At 42.6% G+C, this 22,531-nt stretch overlaps 1 protein-coding gene across 6 annotated transcripts in view; it reads left to right on the top strand.

Annotated features, from left to right (window-relative positions):
* SNTG2 (syntrophin gamma 2) overlaps nt 1–22,531 on the top strand; it is a 383,441-nt gene that overhangs the window by 17,740 nt on the left and 343,170 nt on the right. Inside the window, exon 1 of one of the 6 annotated variants that reach the window (XM_058426469.1) lies at nt 4,574–4,735. The exons of the other annotated variants lie outside the window; for them this stretch is intronic. The gene's annotated coding sequence lies outside the window, so the exon portion shown is untranslated. Of the gene's footprint in view, nt 1–4,573; nt 4,736–22,531 lie in introns of those variants that run through there. 6 annotated transcript variants of the gene reach the window in all.

The following is a 22,531-nucleotide window of genomic DNA, read 5'->3' on the forward strand; positions in this document are numbered from 1 at the left end:
TGTTTTTTTTAGCACTGATTTAATTTTGGAACTTGTTATGTTACTGGTCTGTTCAGCATTTGAATTTCTTACTAGTTTTGCCTTAGAAAGTTGTATGTTTCTAGGAATTTATTCATTTCTTTTAGGTTTTTTAGTTCGTGTTCATAGAGGTGTTCATAATAGTCTCTTTTTTTGTATTTCTGTGGGGTCAGTGGTAATGTCTTTTTTGTTATTTCTGATTGTTTTTATTTAGATCTTTTCTCTTTTTTTTAATTAGTCTGGCTAGCAGTATATCCATCTTATTTATTTTTTTAAAGAGCAAATTTCTGGTTCTGCTAATCTTTTGTATGTTTTTTCATGTGTGTTTCCGTTGCATTCAGTTCAACTCTAATTTTGTTTCTTTTCTTCTGCTAGCTTTGGGGTTAGTTTCCTCCTTTTTTTTTTTTTTTTTTCTTATTCCTTAAGATATGATGTTAGGTTATTAATTGGAGGTCTTTTTAACTTTTTGATATGGGTGTTCAGCACTGTAAACTTTTGTCTTAATACTGCTTTAGATGTGTTCCAGAGATTCTGGTATGTTGTATCTTTGTTCTCATTAGTTTCAAATAATTTTTTTTTTCTGTCTTACTTTCTTTGTTTACTTAGAAGACACTCAGGAGCAGGTTGTTTAATTTCTATGTATAGTTTTGAGCGATTTTCTTGTTATTGGTTTCTATTTTTATTGTGGTCAAAGAATGTGGTTGATATTCTTTTTTAATTTGCTGAGAATTGTTTTATGGTCTATTGTGTGGTTGATTTTAGAGTTTCTAATACGTGCAGATGAGAATAATGTATATTCTGTTGTTTGGGGGTATAGAGCTCTGTAGATATCTATTAGGTCTATTTGGTCAAATACTGAGTTCTGGTCCCAAATGTCTGTAGTTTTCAGCCTTCATGCTCTTTTTAATACTACCAGTGTGGTGTTAAAGTCTCCCACTCTTACTGTATCTAAGTCTCCTTCTAAGTTTCTAAGTACGTGTTTTATGAATCTGGGTGCTCCTGTGTTGAGTCCATACACATTTAGCATAGTTAAGTCTCCTTGTTGTGAACCCTTTACCATTATATGAGGTCTTTCTTTGTCTTCTTTGATTGACGTTGGTTTAAATTCTGTTTTGTCCGAAATTAGAGTAGTAACTCCTGCTTTTTTTTTTTAATATTGGAGGTGGAGCCTGGTGGGAAGTGATTGGATCGTGGGGGTGGATTTCTCATGGATGGTTTAGCACCATCCCCTTGGTACTGTCCTCCTGATAGTGAGTTCTCATGAGATCTGGCTGTGTAACAGTGTGTAGCACCCCCACCCCTTTACTCTTGCTCCCACCATATATGACCTCTTGCTCCCACTTTGTCTTCCACCATGATTGGAAACTCCCTGAGGCCTCCCCAGAAGCAGAAGCCGCTATGCTTCCTGTACAGCCTGCAGAACTGTGAGCCAGTTAAACCTCTTTTCTCTATAAATTACTCAGTCTCAGGTAGTTCTTTATAGCAATTTGAGAACAGGCTAATACAAGTATCTACTACTATGTGACAGTATACCATTTTAGTGTCTTGTAACATTTACATATATTTCTTACCCCTCATATTTTGCTCTAGTTAGCATATGTTTTGCTTCCATATTTTTAGGAAACTCTAGTACATTTTTTGTTTGATTTCAATGATCAGTAATTCTTATAGCAAATTAAAAACAATCCTCTTTTCGATATACTGTCCTTTATCCCTTTATTTAATCTGCATTTCTGTCTGACATCACAGTTCTTCCTGGAGAACATCCTTTAGCATTTCTTGTGATGCTGATCTGTTGCCAGTGAATTCTCTCAGCTTTTGTTGTTCTGAAGGCATATTTAGGTAAATTTCCCTACATTTATGAAAGATATTTTTGCTGAGTATGGATTTCTGGATTGAAAGTTTTTTCAGTGTTTTTTGTTTTAACTACTTTCAGGGAGTTTTCTTTACCTTTGGGTTTCTGGAGTTGGGTGTAAAAGGTTGAGGTTTTGTTCTGTTTTGTTGAGTTTTTGCCATTGAGGGACGGACGTATTAACCTGTTTGGGATTCTCTGGGCTTCTTGGCTGCCTATATATATATATATAGATAGATAGATAGATAGATAGATAGATAGATAGATAGATATATTTTATATCTATCTATATATTTTATATCTATCTATATATATTTTATATCTATATATATATTTTTTTTTACTTGGATATTGTTGTTTTTTACTAATTTTGGAACTCTTTATTATTAACTCTTTGAACATGCCTCTGCCTTTTTCTTTTTCTCCTGTCTAGAACTGTAACTGCCTGTTACTGAGTTTCTGATTTTCCCACAGCTCTGATATGTCCTTTCTGTTCTTCCTTTTTCATTTTTGTTGTGTTTCAGTTTTTATACCTTATTTTGATTTATCCTCAGGTGTCTTTATTCTTTCCTCCGCTGTGTCCAGTTGTCTAACAAGCCCCATGGAAGGGATTCATGCTGATGTTCTGTATTGCTTTCATTCATTTAATTTTGTCTTTTAAATATCTAGGTTTTCAGCTTTTTTTGCTCAGATTTTCCATCTGCCCGTGTGTTTCATTAAACTCGTCTTTTACACACTTGAACATCCAAATCTCAGTCATTTGGAAGTTTCTGTCTGGTATCTCAGGACCAGTGTTATCCCTGGGCCTGTCTCTGTGATGGCTTCATTTCCTGAAAATTTATTTAGTTATTTATTTATGCTTATTTCTGGTTTTTAGCTCATAAAACTAAGAAAGAAGGAAGTGGTGGCCTCTTCTTTGGCCGGATGTTACTGAGAGTGTTGAGTTGAGCTGGGTGGTTGATCTTTGTTGCTGTCATCCCCTTAGAAGTCACCTTCAGAGACCAAAAAGCCTCACATCCTCTGAGGTGGGCTGCTCCTCCTGTGGGCTCATGGGCTGTGGTGCTGGAGAGCTTTGCCCCATGTTCATGCTCCACATGATGTGGCAGGACCGCAAGCCTGGGGGCAGAAGGACAGGGCCTCCCCACGAGTGTTCCTCCACAGGAAGCTGCCCCTGTTACCTGGCCATGGTAAGGCACTGCCTGGTTTTCCTGATCCTGCCTCTTTTCCAGGCAGCCCTGTCAGTTTGACCCTGGGGTGAGCTTTAGGGCATCAGTGCATAAGCGACCCCTGCACGCAGGAGCTGGACACTGGCTTCCCTGGGTGTTCTCTCTGCCTCAGTCTTTGCTGGACCTGTCGAGGCTGCTGGTGAGGGAGGGAGATTTTCTGAATCATTCATGAAGCTTGAGGTTTTCAAAGGTGTCTTGTCAGCTGAAGTTTCTAAAATGTTGCTGGCTTCCTCCCAACCTGTTTTTTGGCAGCATTTCCTACTCTGGAGCTCTGCCAATCGTGAAGTCTTTCAATCCTGTCTCCGTTCAGAGGGGCTTTTTACTCTCTGGAATGTAGTTCACTTTGTTGCCTTGAAGCCATAGTTCTGGTGGGTTTGAGTTAATTTGTACTTCTACACTCTCTGACATTCTCTGTGGCTAGGGTAGACACTATGCCTTCTCATGGCTTTGTGTATTCTACATACATACCCCAAACTAAACAAAAAATAAAGTCTCATCTATCCTAATTTTCTGCTCTTGTATTTTATTAATTCTGCGTGTTAGGTCATTTGAAACAGAGAGCGCATGAAGAAGGTGAAACATACACATGGACATCACACACACACTTGCACTCTCTCACACCCAGGAGCAAACAACACGTGCTTGCACCCACTCGCACCCGTGAACAAACCACACCACACAGGTGCACTAACACCCATGAGCAAATACTACCCCCGTCCACTCACACCTGCAAGCAAACACCACGTGCTTGCACTCACACCCCTGAGCAAACACCCCCCTGAGCAAACACCACACATTTGCACTCACACCCCTGAGCAAACAGCACGTGCTTGCACTCACACTTAGCAAACCTCACCACACACTTGCACCCACTCACACCCATGAGCAAACAGCACTAGTTCCCCCGTGACTCTTAGGAGATTTGCAGGAAAAAGTCTCTGGGGCTAGGAGTACTGAATACATTGACATCTAATATGTAATAAGCTCTAAAGATTAATCAGTTAAGGAATAAGCCAAGAAAATACCCAAAACAGAACCCTCTACACACCTACCCACCCATCCGCCTACACCACATACAGCTTAACGTTTGACAAAAAATGCCTACTGCGTTTTAAACACAAAAATCTAAGCATAATCAAAGACTGGAATTAATTGTGTGTTCATCCTGAATGTATTTAGTAAATTGTGAGTTTAGCTATGTAACTTTTTAAATAAATGTGTTGATAACAAAAGCTATTGGTATATGTCCATATAGCTATTATTGTTGTGTTTATTCCCCAAGATCTCCTTCAAGATGTTACTTTACCAGGGAGTAACCTTTATTAACGTGTTATGAAAATCTTCTGATACCAGACAAGCCATAACAAGAAAAGTACAATGGCTTCTTAGATGACATTGCACATAAAACAAAATCAGGACAATCCGTTGTCTCTTGGTAACATGTAATTATGGTGTGTACTGCGTGCCAGGGATAGGGACAGGCTCTCCCAGAACTGCTCTTTTCTTCAGAGAAGAGGAACCTGGGGTTTAGAATGCATTTGAAGAGTTGGATGAAATGTATTTGAAGGATACGAGGCAATGAATCTGGTGTTTGTGGTGTGCTTATCAACGGAACAATTAGAAGCCATTCATATTCAAGGTAAATAGAAAAATTGTGGATCTTTTGAAGTGGAAAGTTCTATCAATTCTGTAAAATATTTATCATGAAATAACATTTGTTTTTGAGTGGTGTTTTGAGTTGTGAAGGTTTGAAGCTGGGGAGGAAGAGAAACACGAGCTTGCACGCTGTGACATATCGATGTTGTGATGAGCTTTTAAGTGGTTCTCTACGTGCACATTGTCTTTGGAGTGACTGAGAGGTGGAGTCCAAGGCCTTGTTAGTAAATGTGGAAGCCAGCGATTGTTCTTGCTGCCCCTGCTCTGTCCCTACCTCCCTGTCCTCGTTTCTTCTTTCCTCCTTTATCAGCCTGAGCTATTCTCCGAGTTTTGCCTGAGAGCAGAAGTGTGACAGTGCTCCCGTGTGCACGGGGGCTCTGGTGCTCTTCAAGGTTTGCTTAAAGCTAAAATAGTGCATATTCTTCTATCACCCATTTCAGAACACATCAGTGATGAGTATTGTTCAGTAATGTCATCCCTACACATTTAAAATCGTGGTGGCACCTGCTATCCACTCCCCAGCCCTGTCCTCTGCTCCTCTGAGCCCCTCTTCTGAGCAGCTGAGCAGGTCTGTGCAACCCCCACTCAAGAACCCCCATCCGTCTCCCTCCCTGCCTTACTGCTTCCACTCCTGCCAGCCCCCATCCCCCATCTTCCAGATTTGCTCAGTTTACCCAGCAGCTCTCCAGAGGTATCCTCAGCCAAGGCGAGTGGGGGCCATGGGGAGCACCAGGCTGCTGGTCTGCTGGTGGGTAAGGCCGAGGGTCTTGTGGGATTTCTCAAGGATTGGAGGTGGCAGCCCCGCCTGGCAGACACCATCGTAGACGCCTGCTCTCTGCACGGCCTTCCTAGCTTCCTCCCGCCACCATTCCCTGTTAATGTAGGTGATCCAGGAAGCCACAGGTTCCACTTCTCTGAAGAAAAGAGCAGTTGTAGGAGAGCCTGTTCCTATCACTGACAGGCAGTACGCACTGTAATTATATATAACCCAGAGACAACGGATTGTCCTGGTTTTATTTTATATGCAATATTATGTAAGAAACCATTGTACTTTTCTTGTTATGGCTTATTTGCCCTGTGTTAGAAGATTTTCATAACACGTTAGTAAAGGTGCCTGCCTGGTAATGTCCATGAAGGTGGTCCAGGGAGCAGCGTGAATGGTGGCAGGAGGCCCCTGTGCCCACGGCCTGCTTTGAGTCTGCTGTGGGAAAATTCGCTGGATTTAAGTGATTCCCCCTTATCTCTTAAGCTCCATCTTTACCACCCAGTCCTCTGCCTCACCTTCCCCTGTCCCGCTGCCTCCACCCTGTTTTAAGGCACTGTATCCTGCACTTGCACTATTTAATAAAATAACCGACAGCTTCCCTCCCCCTCGGGAACCTTTGCCATCTCTGCCGCTCGATGGTCCATCTTGCTCGTCAGTCGTAAGTCAGGTCTCATCCCCTTGGTGGTTTAAACTCATCGACAGCTACTCATTGCTTCTAGGATGGGATCAGAGCCTCACTGTGCCTCACCTTAACTAGACCTTACCGAGATCAGGACCTGCCTGCGTTCCCAACGTCACGGCCACGTGGTTCTTCCATAACCTCATTTCCGCCCTCCACAATCTCCGCTCTGTTTTCTGAGGATGGCAGAGCCTTCCCGCCTCGTGCCACCTGCTCTTCTTCAAGTAACTGATCTCATCTCTTTCATCTCAGCTCACTGGTTTCTGAGAATGGCCTTCTTGGAAGACTTCATGTAAAATCACTGTTATTATCTATAACATCGGCCTACGTATTGATTTCATGAAGGTTATCAAAATCAGTACTTCTCTTGTATATTTATTCATACTTGTTTCCTTGTTTATTGTGTGTGACCCCATTGAAGCATGGGATGGAGACATACCCAACGTGGGCGAATCCACCCAACTCGATGAATGATTGCCTCTGGCCAGGGAAGGCGATGGGGGCAAAGGTCACAGGGAGGGGCCTGGAGTGCCCTTGCTGAGCTATGAGATGCAGCTCGTGGTGCAGGATGATGGGGGGGTGACGGGGAGTTGGGGTGTCTATTCCCACACTTTATCATAGCTCAGTATACGTGGAAAATAGTGCAGAAAAGTACATTAGGAAAAGTGATTCACGTATTATTTGAAGTTCTTTTTTTCCAGAATTTGAAATTGTTACTTTTCATTCAAGTTTAGGAGGCAAATGTCATCTGATATTTTTCAGAGACCGGACCCAAAACTTTAATTATTATCCAACAAGGAACATGTCTCAAAAATTAAATAAAAAGAGGAATTTTGGGGGATGCCATAAACTTAAGGAGGTATAAATTTTCCCCTTTAATTTTCCGCTCATCATGTAATAAGATTCAAGCTTCTAGGTGGTATTTCCCTGACATTTGCTAAGCCTTCTGCCCCTGTGATTCATGGGAGCCACCTGTACGATTTGCTAACCAGGGCTGAAAGCTGTTAGAAATGACTTTTAAAATACATATATTTTCTGATCTATGAGGATATTTTAATGTGTGCAATAAGTGGATGTCTTGTGCGCAAATGGAGTTCTGAAATTCCGAGTGCAGGTGAGTCCCGCAATGGGAAGATGGCCGAGTCTTAGTCTCATGCTCTCACTAATCAAGTGTATGAACCTGGGAGAGTCCTTTAGCTTATTTGGGCTAGAATGTCCTCATCCATAAAGTCATTTATAAGGATGAACCTGTTGATAATTTTAAGTCAGATTGCTGAATATTATGTATTCTTTTTAAAAAATGAGCACTTGGTGTGTTGCAGGCTCCCTGCATTGAGGATTGGACGTGTGTAAACCAAGGCCCTGCTCTTCTTAATCATAATCTCCTAGGGAGCATTGAAGTGACATTAAATTCAGTTTCAATGAAAGGAAAATGGAAATCAAATGGAACTAGAAATCAAATGGAAATTGAAATGAAAATATTACCATGGCCTCAGTGGACAGCTGGTATACTGGCTTTTGGGTTGGGGGGGTATTGACCTGGTTTGTGGTGAGAGCTGATTTCTGTGGTATAAATACCTCTATAGTGGCTGTTTCAGGCATCAGTGGTTTCATTACCAGTTTGCAGCATTCCCCAGTATTTAACAGTCTGCTCTCCCATGCTAGGGCAATGAAGAATTCAGTGAGATAATTGATTAAATAAGAAGGTAGCATTCAGGTACAAATGCTGCACAAACGGCCTCATAGCCATCCTCGGAAGGCAGGGTGGCGTTTGAAGGAGGAACAGGAGCTTGCCCGTCGGGCTGCACCCAGCCTTGCTGGCCATGTTGGTCGCCATGTATCTTTGTGGTTTTTACCAGACAGCTCCTCCCGGTGACCTGTCCTTTTGGCCTTTTGGGAAGCTGGGAGGTGTCCTAAACTCGCCCCGTGGCTTTGTTGCTAAGGAATATGCTCCCCAAAAGTGGTTTTAGGAAAGTTGCTTCACCGTCTCTGGTCTTTTTCTGCTCTCCTTTAAAGAAGACATTGCTTTTCTCAAGACAGGAAACAAATCAGCCCCACTTATGCAAATGTGGGTTTCTTTCAAACAGCTGCTACGGCGGAGTGATTTCCCATTTTAAGATCTTTTAACTCTTTTTTTTTTTTTTTTTTTTTTTGAGGCGGAGTCTCGCTCTGTCGCCCAGGCTGGAGTGCAGTGGCGCGATCTCGGCTCACTGCAAGCTCCGCCTCCCGGGTTCACGCCATTCTCCTGCCTCAGCCTCTCCGAGTAGCTGGGACTACAGGCGCCCGCCACCACGCCCGGCTAATTTTTTTGTATTTTTAGTAGAGACGGGGTTTCACCGTGGTCTCGATCTCCTGACCTCGTGATCCGCCCGCCTCGGCCTCCCAAAGTGCTGGGATTACAAGCGTGAGCCACCACGCCCGGCCAAGATCTTTTAACTCTTAATGGCATATTTGCAACTTTCCATACATTGAATGTCCACAGAGAAGTAACACCTTGTAACAAAGTTATGCCAAAATTTATAGAGATTATAATTTGATTTAAATTATGTTAAATACATTATGAAATAATTGTGCCACATTTTGCTAATAATTAAGTACATAGAAACACAAAAAAGTAAGTAAATTTTCATTCAAAATTTTTAATGGATGAAATCTTTTAGAAGATAGGTTATTTAATGTAAAATTTTATGCCAGAGAGCATCTATGACTTCCATGTGACTTGTTTGTTTGAATTCAAGCTGATCTCAGATACAGAATTCCAAATCAGCATCCTCCTTATAGTTACTTCTTCATCATACAGCCATCTAAACACGTGCTGCGTATTCATGTTAGGGTCCAGGTACAGTTGCATGTTACAGTTAGGATCCAGTGCTCAGTTACAACTCGGGCCTGGGCCTCCTCTTTAAAGGTGAGCAGGTGGGAGAAGGGAGTTTCCTAGTAAACACCAGAAAGAACAAGCCTCCTGGAGTAAACTAAAGCAGCTGATGATGAATAATTCATGCAACGATTCTGTTTCCTATGGATCTGTGTGGAAGGTGGTACTATAAGGAAATATGGTGTTTCTAAGTCATTGGGACTCTGCCAGGAATACAGAAAACAGTACATTTTGGATAACAATACTCACATTTTCATCTGTTTCATTTTAAATTTAACAGAAAGTGAACTTTTGGTTTATCACTTATTTTATCAAGAATACAGCGATTTCTACAGAGCTCACATTTTACTACCTGATGCTTATCTGAAATTTTAGCTTCATATAAGCCATCCAGTGTGTGTAAGTATATTATTATAAGTGGATAGGCCTAGTGTGTATAGACACATGTACACACACACACACACACACACACACACATTTATATATGTTCTTTTAAAAAGGGATGAAATGAAACCTTGTTTTAATATTTGACATGACAAAAAAGAAATACTTTTCATTTTCCTTGAAAGACATCAACGGGTTAGATAATAAAGGATAGTAGCTTCTTTTTCCCATCCATGCTGTCTATACTACGTTCCAGATACCCAGGACCTCATAAATTCTGACTTCTTAATCATCATGACAGCCCAATTACCTAGCCCTATTATTTTTCTTATTTTACTTGTATGGAAACTTAGGCAATAAGAAGTTAAATGAGTAGCCCAAGGTTAGAGCTGGTGATGTTCAGGACTGAAATTTGAATCTTGGCAGGCTGTGTCCTGAATTTGAAATATGAACCACCCTCCCGGATGCTTCTCAGGTACCACTTTTACTACCGTTCAGACTCATTCTGTTGTAGCTTTGCTTTTCATGATCAAGATGTTTGTATCTAACTGAGGAGTGTGACTTTGAGCAAGGGACAAAATATGTGAACAAATAGCTGCCTGTTTTCCTCGAGGCTCAGCAGCTTCATCGAGCAAATGACAGTTGTTTGGGTGATTTCCAGGCTGGGCCATGTTGATTCACATGAAATCTGCTTTCCATTGTAGTATATAATGTTGCTGTTTCCAGGCATGCCCACACATGCATGTACACACAAAGGTATATGGACAAATGCATGTGCAGACACACACTTACACAAGCACATGTGCACACACTTGCACAACACAAAAATGCATATGCACACATGCTCACACATGTACATGAATGCACACGTGTCCTACACATGCAAGCACACACACATGTTCCAAACTCATGAGCACACACATGCACACACACATGCACCCACATATTCGAGGACATGCCTGCGCCCACACATATGCACATATGCACATACACAGGTGCACAGACACGTGTGCTCATACATGCACGTGAACACAGACCTGCATACATGCGAGTGCACACATATACACATGCACACACAAACAAGTTGTACACACATGCACATTAATGCATGTCCCTACATGAACATGAGTACGTACATGCCCCCACACTTGCAAGCAGACATGTATACCGTGCACATGAAACTATGCACACACAAATGCCCATGCATGCTCATGAACACACGTGTCCACACAGATGCACACAGATACACACATGCATTTGTGCACACACATGCCCCACACAGATGCACACTCACATGCATGTGAGCACACACGTCCACACAGATGCACACTCACATGCACTTGAGCACACACATGCCCACACAGATGCACACAGATGCACACTTACAAGCACTTGTGCACACACATGTTCACACCCACACACATGCATCTCCAGGCTTTTTCTTTGGCTGCTAATCTCATTTAACAACTGTCTTCAAACCTGAATCTTGGTCTTTCCATAAATTTATTAAGTCACTCACCTGTATTGGCAAAGCCCTAAATAAAATCCTGCTCTCCTTGTTTTCTTGAGTTTTATTTTTTTTTAATGATGCAAAAACTTGCAGTCTCCTTCACAGTGTATGCATTGTTTTAATATAAAGTAAGCCTTACAGTTACCAGTTAGAGGAATTCACCTTCCCCACTTTTTCTTTGAGAATAATTGGTGTTTCAAAGATGTCCCCTATTAATCTGGATGCTCCCTGCACACCCCCTCGGTACACAGAGGACACAGGCATGTCCCAGCCCCACCTCCTCTAGCCCTACTGCAGGGGTGAAAACACCGGAGACTCTGCAGGTTGCTTTTCTAGGTTTTTTCTGTTCCTGTTCCCTCCTGGTTGTGAGTAAAGTTGAGTAGTTAGTAATGCACTAATGTAAAATATGAAATGTGATTCCAATCAAAAACATCTTCAGATTGTGAGACTAATACCCTGAACACTGTTCATATTAAAGTCAGCGTGCATGCAGTGGGTTTCTGAAAGAAGCAGCGTGGACAGGACCCCTGTGGGCAGGGCCCCTGCCACTGTGCCTGGGCATCTTTCTCTTCTCTTGTGCTCACTCAGCACCTCAGGTTAGTATTGACCATGGCCCTGACTCAACACCGATTGTGGACTTGGTCACTTTGAGCCTCGCCTAGAATGGAAGTCCCAAGGTGCAGAGACTGTGCCTGGAGGAAGCTGTGAGACACTAAAACCCCATCCCAAGGAGGGGGAATCTGTGCAACAAGTGGTCAGGATGAAGCAGAGGCTCTCTTCCATAGAAGCTGCGGAGGTGGTGGTCAGGATGAAGAAGCTGCGGAGGTGGTATCAGGGTGAAACAAGCTGCAGAGGTGGTGGTTAGGATGAAGAAGTTGCAGAGGTGGAGGTTGGGATGAAGAAGTTGCAGAGGTGGAGGTCGGGATGAAGCAGAGGCTCTCTTCCGTAGAAGCTGCGGAGGTGGTGGTCAGGATGAAGAAGCTGTGGAGGTGGTGGTCAGGATGAAGCAGAAGCTGTCTTTAGCAGAGGTTGCAGAGGTGGCATCAGGATGAAGAGGCTGCAGAGGTGGTGGTCAGGCTGCCCCATCCGTCATCACACTCTGGTTTAATCAGGTGCTGCCTCCCACCCTTCCTGCGCATCTTGGTGCCTCCTGCATGACTTCCGGGGGGCTGTGAAGCAGGTGTCCCAGATCTAACCCTCCGAAATAGTCACTCTCCGCCCTGGGGCTGGAATCGTGTTTGCAGCCTCCAGCCCACCCACCCTTCTCCTGTTCCGCACTCAGTGGCTCCGGTTGCCCCAGGATGAACTCTGAGCTCCTAAGTGTGCACTGACCTTCAGTCTTGATTCACGTCCCTGGTTGGATTTAAAGTGTTGTAGGTACCAGTTTTCTTAGAAATTGGTCCAGAATATATTGAGTAGAGGGAAATTAAGAGATCAAGACATATTTCTCACTTGTGGGCACCCTCCACCGTGGAGCCTGGAGAATCACTGAGGAATGGGAGGAGGGATGACCGTGTTCAGAGAGCAGAGGTGGGTGCAGAAGTCACCCGGCCATTGCCACTTGGGAGAAGTCGGGCTCCACACAGCATGGCCTCTGAGATGTCTGTGTCCCTGTGTCCCTGAGGGTCAGTGTCAGGAGGAGGCCAGACTGTCTGGAAGAGCTGTGGGCACACCCCCTTGTTGGAGGGCTGCATGGAGGGGCAGTGGCACCGAGCTGCCCCATTGCTGAGTGGCCAGGTGGCAGGAGCTCTGTGAGCCACACCTCCCTCCGCTGCTTGGCATTGCAGAGGTGAAGCTATTGAATCACACTTTACCCTGGGGTTCTTGTACAAACCAGATGCACTTTTGGAGAAGAAAAATAAGAAGCCTCACCTATGTCTAACAGCCTTCCCACTTTTACCCAAAAGAAACGAAGCTTTTTTTTTTTTTTAATAGCACACTTTCATGCAGTTAATTAAGATAAAGTAAAAAGAAAGGGCAAAATATCCTCTCTGGTTGGTGACGGAAATGGGAAGTGTGTGTTTCTTCTACCGAGGGAAGGGAGGCTCAAATCTTCCAGCATGAGGCTTTTTCATTTGACTCATTTCTCCACAGTCCAAGCAGGAGCTCTGTGCCGTTTGCTGGGTAGAAGATACTCGGTGCTTCCTTGCTCTCTGATAAATGTCATCTACCCTCTCGCATCCCCTCTCATCCTCCCTGGTCCCTTTGGTCCACTCTGACTGGTTCTGGTTCCCCACTCTATAGCCTCACCTATCTGTGCTGAGCACCATGAGGTCAGCTGTGGCCCTGCTGTCCTGAAATTGCTCCTTCACTTGTCACGTCCTGCCATCATAAACGGCCTCCACGAGGGCACTGCCTTAGCTCCGTGACTCAGGACGGTGCTAAAGAAGTCAGTGTGTTCTCAGCGGGGAAGGCGAGGGTAACAGACAGTCCAGGTGCTGCGTCAGCTCCACGGGGAGGGAAGCACCCACTTCTCAGTTCCTGAACCCAGACCTTAGGTCTTCAAGTCTAATGCTTATTTTATTGGGGCACAGTAGAAGTTTTATTATCGATCAGAATTTAACAAGGATTGACACGAGCCTATTTGTTTCTTTTACATAGTTTTCTTCAGTAACACTAGAAAACACGTGTTCTAGGCTGCACAATTTGCTGGGGGAGTTTTTCTGTGCAGAAGCATATTATATGTCCATTTTTTTCCCCAAAAACAATCACCTCAATTTGTGAAGACACAAAATCTGATCATCAAGTGTTGCCTGAAAAGCACTGTCATTCTTAGACATAATGTGGCTTCTGCAGACCACACGCCACTCCCGCCTAAAGAAAACAGCACGGACTCCCTCCAGGAAGGGCTTTTCCTGCTGGATTTATATCAGGTTCCATCAAAGAAAAGTGACGGAAATGCATGTGCTTGCAGCCATTAAACAGAAAGATAAGTTGATTTTTTTTTTTTTTTTGGCAAATTTAGAAACTGGTGAGAAAACGTTTCATGCTAGAGCAACTTCTGTAATTAAGACATTTTCTTCCTCTAAAATAGAAGGGTTTGTGTGAGCTCGGGGGTGTGTCTTTTTTCTTTTCTAGGAAGTGGAAAAACCAGACCCTCAACTTAAGCTGAGAGGCCCTGCTAGGAATAAGAGGGCTTGCAGCTCCCCAGCTCCCCCTCTGCTGGGCCAGGCAGACACCCTGGGAGGATCCAGTCCTCAAACCAAGGCCATTTTGCTTTTTAACTTTGGGGGATAATTTTCAGAGAGAAACAGATGCTGGTAAACTGGTATCTCAGACCTTCAGTCAGAAATCTAGCATTCTCTGTGGTTGATTTTATGGTAATTCTTGCCTACACAAGTTGGTAATTAACCTGTCTTCTGATAGGACCGTCTGAGAGCAGTTTCACCTAAAGGAAGCTGATGCTGGTTGGCTTTTTATCCTAGCTGCTCTTTCAATTGGCATGAATGTTTCTTCTATATCACGTGAATCCTCTTAACTTTAATTTTCTTGCAAGAATAATTAATATTGAGACAGCCAAGTGTTATCACAGTTTCATGGACAAGAAAGAGACAATATGTAGAAGAAAAGTACTGTGTTTGGAGACCCAACCTATTTTTATTTTTCTGAGAAGCAAAGCTCAGAAAGGAAGAGGGGAGAGTGATTTGTATTTTATTTATTTCTTTTTACTATTTACAGGGAAAAAAATACATTTCTTGCAAATAATAGAGAGAGATATATCAGAGGATTTCCCATGTGCCGAGTATCAATTTTTCTTTCACACTGTCTTGCATGGGGGCTGGGGAAGCACTGAGCACAGGCAGCTCATTTGGGGACATGGCCGGGATGGCCTCTGTACCCTCACGGCCTGAGCAGAGTTGTGGCCCCTGGGGGGCCTCCCAGGCCGCCTCCTCACACGCTCTACCACGGTTGTTCGGGATGGAATGACAAAGGTAACTTTACCCTTTAGAGAAGAGAAAATCTCACCTGGAATCAGGTTTCTGTTTTCATTTTTAACATTTGAAAAAATGCCCCTTGACATGAGTTGAACTAGACTAACAGATAATGCGGATTTACCTAAATAGGACTTCCCATGTAGGAATGGACAGATGTTGTAAATGAGGTTGTCATGGTTGGTTACAAAGGGAAGATTTCAGATAAGACACGTTTGGAACCTTCTGGACAGCTCAGGATTCCCTAAGAAGGATCGGCATACCAGTGGCCGGGCCTGATGCTCACATCGTGTTTAACAGCCTCGACCTCCCTAAAGACAATCGGGGATTCTGTGAAATGTCCAGGCAAGATTGCTTTCTTAGCAAGTGGAACATTTTTTCTACCTTAAATAGAGGATTTGTTCTTTTAGTAGAAAAGATACAATGTAGCAGTGTTCTAATTAAAGCACAGATTGTGTTGTTTAAAGAAAATGTCCTTGGCAATACAGAAAGATAGAACATATTAGAAAAACCAATAAATACTCAACCATTTTAGAGTAATAACTACGGGCTAAATTTTATAGAATCTTCTCAATAGCTTTTTAGATTAAAATGGGAATGCTTGCAGCTATTTTTAAATGAGTAACACATTCGATTATTGTTATATATGTTTTTACAAATAATTTTCAGACACATGTGTTTGAAGTGTTGATCGTGTCCTTGGCATGTGCTGGGTGCTTTGGGAAATGCAGAAGTTCTAGAAAACACGGCCTCTATCCTCCAGGTGGTTGCCATCTACCTGGGCAGGAAAACATCCCTGAAGTGGCAGGAGGTGATAAAAGGTGGAATGCAGTTAGGTCCCGGAAACGCTGTAGGAGCTTAGAGGAGATGGAGCTTTTGGAGCCTGGGATGGTTGTGCCAGGACTGAGAAGGGGAGGTGAGGCTAGACTGCGCTGCGTTAAAGCCGGCAGGAGAATGGCACACTGCAGGTGTGGTGGGCAGAGATGGTCCCCAAGGATGTCCGCGTCCTGATCTTGAACTGTGAACACTGGACCTTAGGCAGCAAGAGCTTCCGCAGAGGTGGGTCAGTGAAGCCTCCTGGGGTGGAGAGCTTCTGGGATGATCTGGTGGCCAGTGTGTCATGGGGACCTTTACAGTATGGGCAGGATTGTCAGCGTCAGAGGAGAGGTGAGGATGGAAGGAGAGGTTCGTGGTAAGTGCCCGGAGCCGGGGGACTCAAGTGCCTCTAGCGGCTGGAGAAAGCAAGGGAAGATTCTCCCGAGAACTCTCAAAGGCGAGCAGCCCTTCTGAGGCCTTGATTTCAGGACTTCCGAGTTCAGAGCCGTGAGAGAATACATCTGCATCTTTAAGCCACTGCATGTGTGGTCCTTTGTCACAGCAGCTCTAGGAAACCAAGGGGAGGCTGGGGAGAGAGGCCTGGAGGACAGGAGGGTTGATGGGGCCTCCACAGATGAAGGGAGGCCTCCTAGACAAGGACGGGGGTACTGAGAAGACTGAAGAGAAGGTTCTGGAGATGTGGAAGGAAGGCCGCGCAGCCTTGCCCGTCACCGGCGCTCTCCGCTCCGTTTCTGCCCGGCAGTTCCTGCCCCCAGGTCTGCACCCAGGATGACACCCCACATGGGCCTCTCCAGGCCGCTCGGCTGCCCAGATGCAGCTTCTTCCCGCCCTCAGCCTCGCCCTGCCCGCCACAGCCCGCGCCTTCCTCCTCATCACCTCATAGGGAGCCTCCCGCCACTTTGGCAGGACGCAGTCACATACTGACTTTTGGTTCCTTTAAGAAGTACGCATCTTTCCCAGCCTGTAACACTGAGAGGAAACAAGGCTTTCTTGGGACATCATCAAGAGGTCACAGCAAAGACATGGGGGACCGAGGCGTGGACACCCAGGTGGGGAGAGCCTGTGGCCGCCCAAGGCCCATGCTCAGATGTAACCATAGAGCCACAGCTATGATTAAGATTAGACACTCATGACCCCGGAGGCTCTGAGTCCATTGCAGTTAATCCCATCCCACCCCTCCTGGCCATACTGGCCTGTTCTGTGTCCCTAGAGTTGTGCCTTTTCCAGATGTCAAATAAGTAGAATTTTACCATGTGGAGTTTTGATTTTTCTTTTTTTTTTTTTGGCTTCTTTTTTCAGACTTCTTTGGCTTATCACAATGCTTCCAAAACTCACCTGTGAGGATGCAGGGTCAACGGGGTGTTATCCTGGGTTGAGGTGCCACAGTCTGCCCAGCCTTCATCTGTGGATGGGCGTTTTGGCTTAGGCAGTTGTGAATAAAATGGCTGTGGGCGTTCATACGTGGACGCTATAGACACAATTTCCATTGCTCTTGGGTTAAGCTCCCGGGAGTGTGCCTGCTGGTCCTTATAGGAAGTATATTTGCAATTTTATAGGATTTTTTTTTTTGCATTTTTATATAAATGTAAAATCACTTTCTCCATTTCTACAAAAACACCTGGTGCCGTTTTAATTGTGATTTTGTGTGTATATAGCTCAACTGGTGAAACATGTCAAAAATACTGAATTTTTCAATCTATGAACATAATACATTTCTTATTTAGTTCTCCTTTGAATTCTACCCGCCATGTTTTACAGTTTCCATTGTATATGTCTTGCACATATTTTGTTAAGTTTATGACTAAATGTTCATATACTTTATTTTATTGTAATTTTTTTAAATTTCAGTTTTCAAATATTTCCTGTTGTTACAATACATAAATTCAACTGATTTTTGTTTACTTTGTTTATATCTTGTGACTGTCAAACTTGTTTAGTAGTTTTGTTGGCTTTATTTTTAGATTATTCAAGATTTTCTATGTGGGCAATCATGTTATCTGGGATAAAGGCAGTGTTACCTCTTTCTCCCTAACGTATGACTTCTATTTTATTTTTTCCTTCCATCTTGCATTGGGTAGGATCTCTAATAAAATGTTAAAAAGACAAGAGAGGGGAGTATCCTAGTGGTGTTCCTGATTTCAGGGATAAATAGTCCCTTTTTCTCCATTAATTGTCACACTCAGTAAATAGATTGTCAGTTTGAGAAGGTCCCCGTTTCCATTCCTAGTTTGCTAAGGGTTTTTAATCCTAAATGTGTTGAATTTCGTGGAAAACTTACTTTGCATCTATTGTGATGTTCATATGGTTTTAGTTTTGTAGTCCGATATGGTGTATCACATTGATTTTCAAATGTTTATGTAAACTTGCAATACTGGTGTAACTCTCAATAGGGATTATGTATTTTTCTTTTAATCCACTGCTGAAAATGACTGACTACATTTTGTTAGCTATTTGCAGTTGACTTTATGAGGCATATAATCCCCAATTTTCTCTCATAACATATTTGCTTTTGATAGTAGGGTAATTCTGGCATTATAAAACGAGTTGGAACATGTTCCCTCTCCTATTATAATTTAGAAGGTTTTGAAATAACCTAGCAGTGAAGCGACTTAAGACTAGACCCTTCTTTGTGGAAATAATGCAATTCTTTTGTTAGATTTAGGGCAATTCGGGTTATCTGTGTCTTCTCAAGTGAACTTTGGCTGCTGACTTTGTCAACGCGCTTGTCATTTTAATCTAAGTTATGCAGTTCACTGCATAGAGAAAGGAAGCCAAGGAGACCCTGCTGCATGGTCCAGGACAAGGGGTGGCATCCAGTCACGGCTCCGCTCTGTGTCCTGCCCTGAGCTCCTCCAGGACCTGGGAGCAGCTGCTGACCCCTTTGTGGTTATTCTAACTCACAGGTAGCTTTTTGCCTTTGCTAACCTTTGATCTTTCTTTTAAAAATCCGCTGTTATTGCTGCCATCTTTTCCTTCTATTCTTTACTAAAGGCAAAGAGCTCATGGGTTCTCACTGCCCTCAGAGGGGCTGGACGTCCACGGCCATTCGGTTCCTCTGTTTGCTTGGAGCCTCGCTCTGGAGCCGCCTCAGAGAGGCCTTGCTCTGTGCTTTGCAGGTGCTAATCAGAGGAGGAGCTCCACCAGAGGCATCTCAGTCAGCCCAAGCCTCTGCCACCAAATCCCACGGACCCGGTGGCTTCAACAGATTCTGGAGGCTAGAAATTCAAGAAGAAGGTGTTGGGAGTCGGTAGCTTCAGTGTCTGATGAGGGCCTGCTTCTGGGTTCACGATGGCCCTTTCTCATTGTGTCCTCTCGTGGTGGGGGAGCTCTCCTGCCTCTTTCTCCTGCTACAGGGGCACAGATCACATGAGGAGGCTCCACCCCCATGACCTAATAATCTCCCAAAGACCCCATCTCCTAACACCATCACATTGCAGATTAGAGCTTCAACATCACCTAGGAATTTTAGGAGGACCCAGATATTCAGTCCATAACAACACTTAATTATAAATTGTGAACATAATTTTTTTGTCAGTTCTATGCATTATCTATTTTGATGTGCACATTTTATTGAACCTGGAGAGAAAGCACATTATTAAAATAAATCTAATAAAATTGGTATACAGTAACTCTTTTTATATCATTCCTAATTCTGGAAATGCCATCCTAAGTCAGAGGGAAAAGTTGGCACCCTTTACTTAGAAAAAAAAAAAAAGAATGAGAAAATTCACCTTTTAAAATAAAGTCATTAACTCTTTATTTTTGCATGTTGGAAGGCGTATATTGTATTATTTTAAGAGGGAAATCTGGATGCTTTTCTTTTTTTAATCATAATTTACTGACCTTTCTTTCAATGTCCCATTTACTCGTTAAGTACTTACCATCCTAAGATCAGTAAAGACCTTAAGATATGCTGATGGTATATATCTGGTCACACTACAGAGAAAACTTTCTCTTAATTTGCCTGTTTCTGCTGGTAATGAGATGATTTAGTACCAGAGACAGAGAAAACCAGATGGCAATTGTGTTGTTCCATAACTGCAGGGATTATAGCTCGTTCTCCCTGAAAGTCTATGTATTAATGTCTAAGGGATTTCAAGGACGAATGCCACGACCTCAAAGAATGATTCAATTTCCTAAGTCTTGCCTCATTGTTAAAATAGTCAGTACATTAAATTGAAGTTGTGGAGAAGGGAGCTTGTAAGTTCTGTAATATTAAACACACACACACACACACACACACACACACAATTGTGACTTTAATTCTAGAATAACAAGGCAGGCCATAATTATTTATACCCACAAACAGACCTTATCAGTTAGAATATTTATAGTTAATACCTTACTAATCCTCCTGGCTTATTCTGTTTTCCATAATCCTGTTACAGTTTTGAAATAATACTCATGAATTGGGATGTGAGGCATGTTTTTTGCTCCAGGTAGCAGCACCCAGGGCATCGGCCCTAGATGGAGGCGTGACGCTGCTTGGAAAATGGCGAAGACGACAGTGTCCGCAGGGATGGCCTCTAGGGCTGATTGCTGGACAAGCATTTCCCGGCACAGGGAACGCACAGCTGGTTCAGGTTTCCCAGGAATGAGTTCCCTGCATGTCATCCTGAGACCAGGCAGCAGTGGTGACAGCAAATTCATTCTCAGTTCATTATAATTATCAATAAATGATAAGAAATTTCGTGAGAGATTGTGGCCCTTAAGCTTAAATCTGGGAGAGGAATTAATTTTGTTCTGAAGCAGACTGGCAGGGAGCACTTGTAAGTGATGCTGTGCTCACCTGTTAAGTCAAGAAACAAAAGTGACAGAAACATTGACTCCACTACGGCCCAGCATGCACCTGCAGCATCAGGCGTGTGATGCAGATGAAGGAAATAACACACCGTGACCCAGCATGCACCTGCAGCATCAGGCGTGTGAAGCAGATTAAGGAAATAACCTCAGATAGGATTTTCTTTTGAGGGAAACATATTTTATATAAATTATCAGTACTGTGGAACTGAAAAGCACACATTTGATTATTTTGTAAAGCAAAAAGGTGCATTCACAGAATAGGAAGCAGAAAAGAAATATTGGGGAAATTGAGTTAGTGATATGGATAAAATTATGCTAAGGGAAAAAAAGACAAGTAAAAATATGAGAAAGTGGATAGTAGATACAAAGGACAAAACACTTGATAAATATTCCTACTGAAGAAATTAAATGAAAACAGATGTGATAATCAAATTACAACTACAAACCTTTCTTGATACAGTATTTAGTACTTAGTTTTGGCACCCTCAGGGGTACACTATTGACAAGAATTTCAAAAATAAATGAAATATTTAATAAAAGACTTCCAAGAATCTTTGCAATACAAGATGAGTGAATGAATGAATGGAATAAATTACCATCAACTGACCCAAATCTACCTTCTCTCAGACTTCATTTCTGAATAACTTTGGAATATCCTCCCAATTTACGAGAATGAGATTAGGACCAGGAATTCACTCCCCTTCCACATTGCATTTCATATGTGACAGTGCAGGGAGTCATTTTATGACAGTTAAGTTCATGCTGAAAAGCAGCTGCCAACATATTGTCTCTTTGAGGCCATCACACAGTGGCCTGTCCAAATCTTTATTCTCAAAGCTGTCTTATTCTTTTATAGTATCATACGCCATACCATTCACCCAAAGTGTGCAGTTCGGTGGTTAATTGTGTATTCACAGAGCTGTGCAGCCATCCCTATAGTCCAATTTAAGAACTCTTTAGCACCCTTAATATAAAACCCCATGTCCATTAAGCAATCAGTCCCGATTACCCCTCCCCCCAATCCTGGCAACATCAAATCTACTTTATATCTCTAAAGATTTGCCTTCTGTGGACATTTTACGTAGTGTTGGTCATACAGTTGGTCTTTTGTGGGTTCTTTTGCTTAGCATAATGATTTCAAGTTCCATCCACATTATAGTATTAGACTGTTTTCTTGTTACTACCAGATGTATTCCATTGTAGCACATTTTGTTTATCCATTAATCAGCCGATGGACTGGGTTGTTCCACTGTTTGACTAATATAAATAATGATACTGTAAATATGTATGCGATTTTGAATGGACCGGTTTTCAGTTCTCTTAAGTGTAAAACTATGAGTGGAATTACTGGCCACACTGTTTCCAATTCTATTTCATTATTTTCGAAACTCCTAAAATCAGTAGTGTCTCTGACGTGATGATAACACTGGATCAAGAAAATTGTACCGCTTGACATCCCCACCAGCAGTGTATGAAGATTCCAGTTTCTGCATATTACTACTAAAACTTTGTGTCATTTTGTTGATTAAAATCATACTAGTGAGTGTGAGCTGGTGGCTTTGATTCGCATTTCCCTAATGACTAATAATGTTAAGTATCTTCACATATAATTATTTGCCATTTGTATATTTTCTAATGTTTCCATTTTTAATTGGATTATTTATCTTTTTCAGTTGTGAGTGTTTTAAAAATAATTTTATGTTCTGGATACATGTAGATATATGATTTACAAATATTTACTTTCATTTTGTGGGTTACCTTTTCATTTTCTTCAAAGTATCCTTTATCATGGAAAGTTTTATATTTTGATGAAGTTCAGTTGATCTATTTTTACTTTTGCCATAGTTTTTTTTCTTATTGTACCTAGCAAACAATTGTCTGACCCGAGATTATAAAGATATACTCCTATGTTTTCCTTTGGACTTTTATAATTTACCTTACTATTAGGTAAAGGGTCTATTCTGAGTATATTTTTGTATTTTTATGTATTGTG

Source organism: Hylobates moloch, unplaced genomic scaffold, assembly GCF_009828535.3.
Source record: "Hylobates moloch isolate HMO894 unplaced genomic scaffold, HMol_V3 SCAFFOLD_13, whole genome shotgun sequence".
NCBI classification, from domain to species: Eukaryota; Metazoa; Chordata; class Mammalia; order Primates; family Hylobatidae; genus Hylobates; species Hylobates moloch.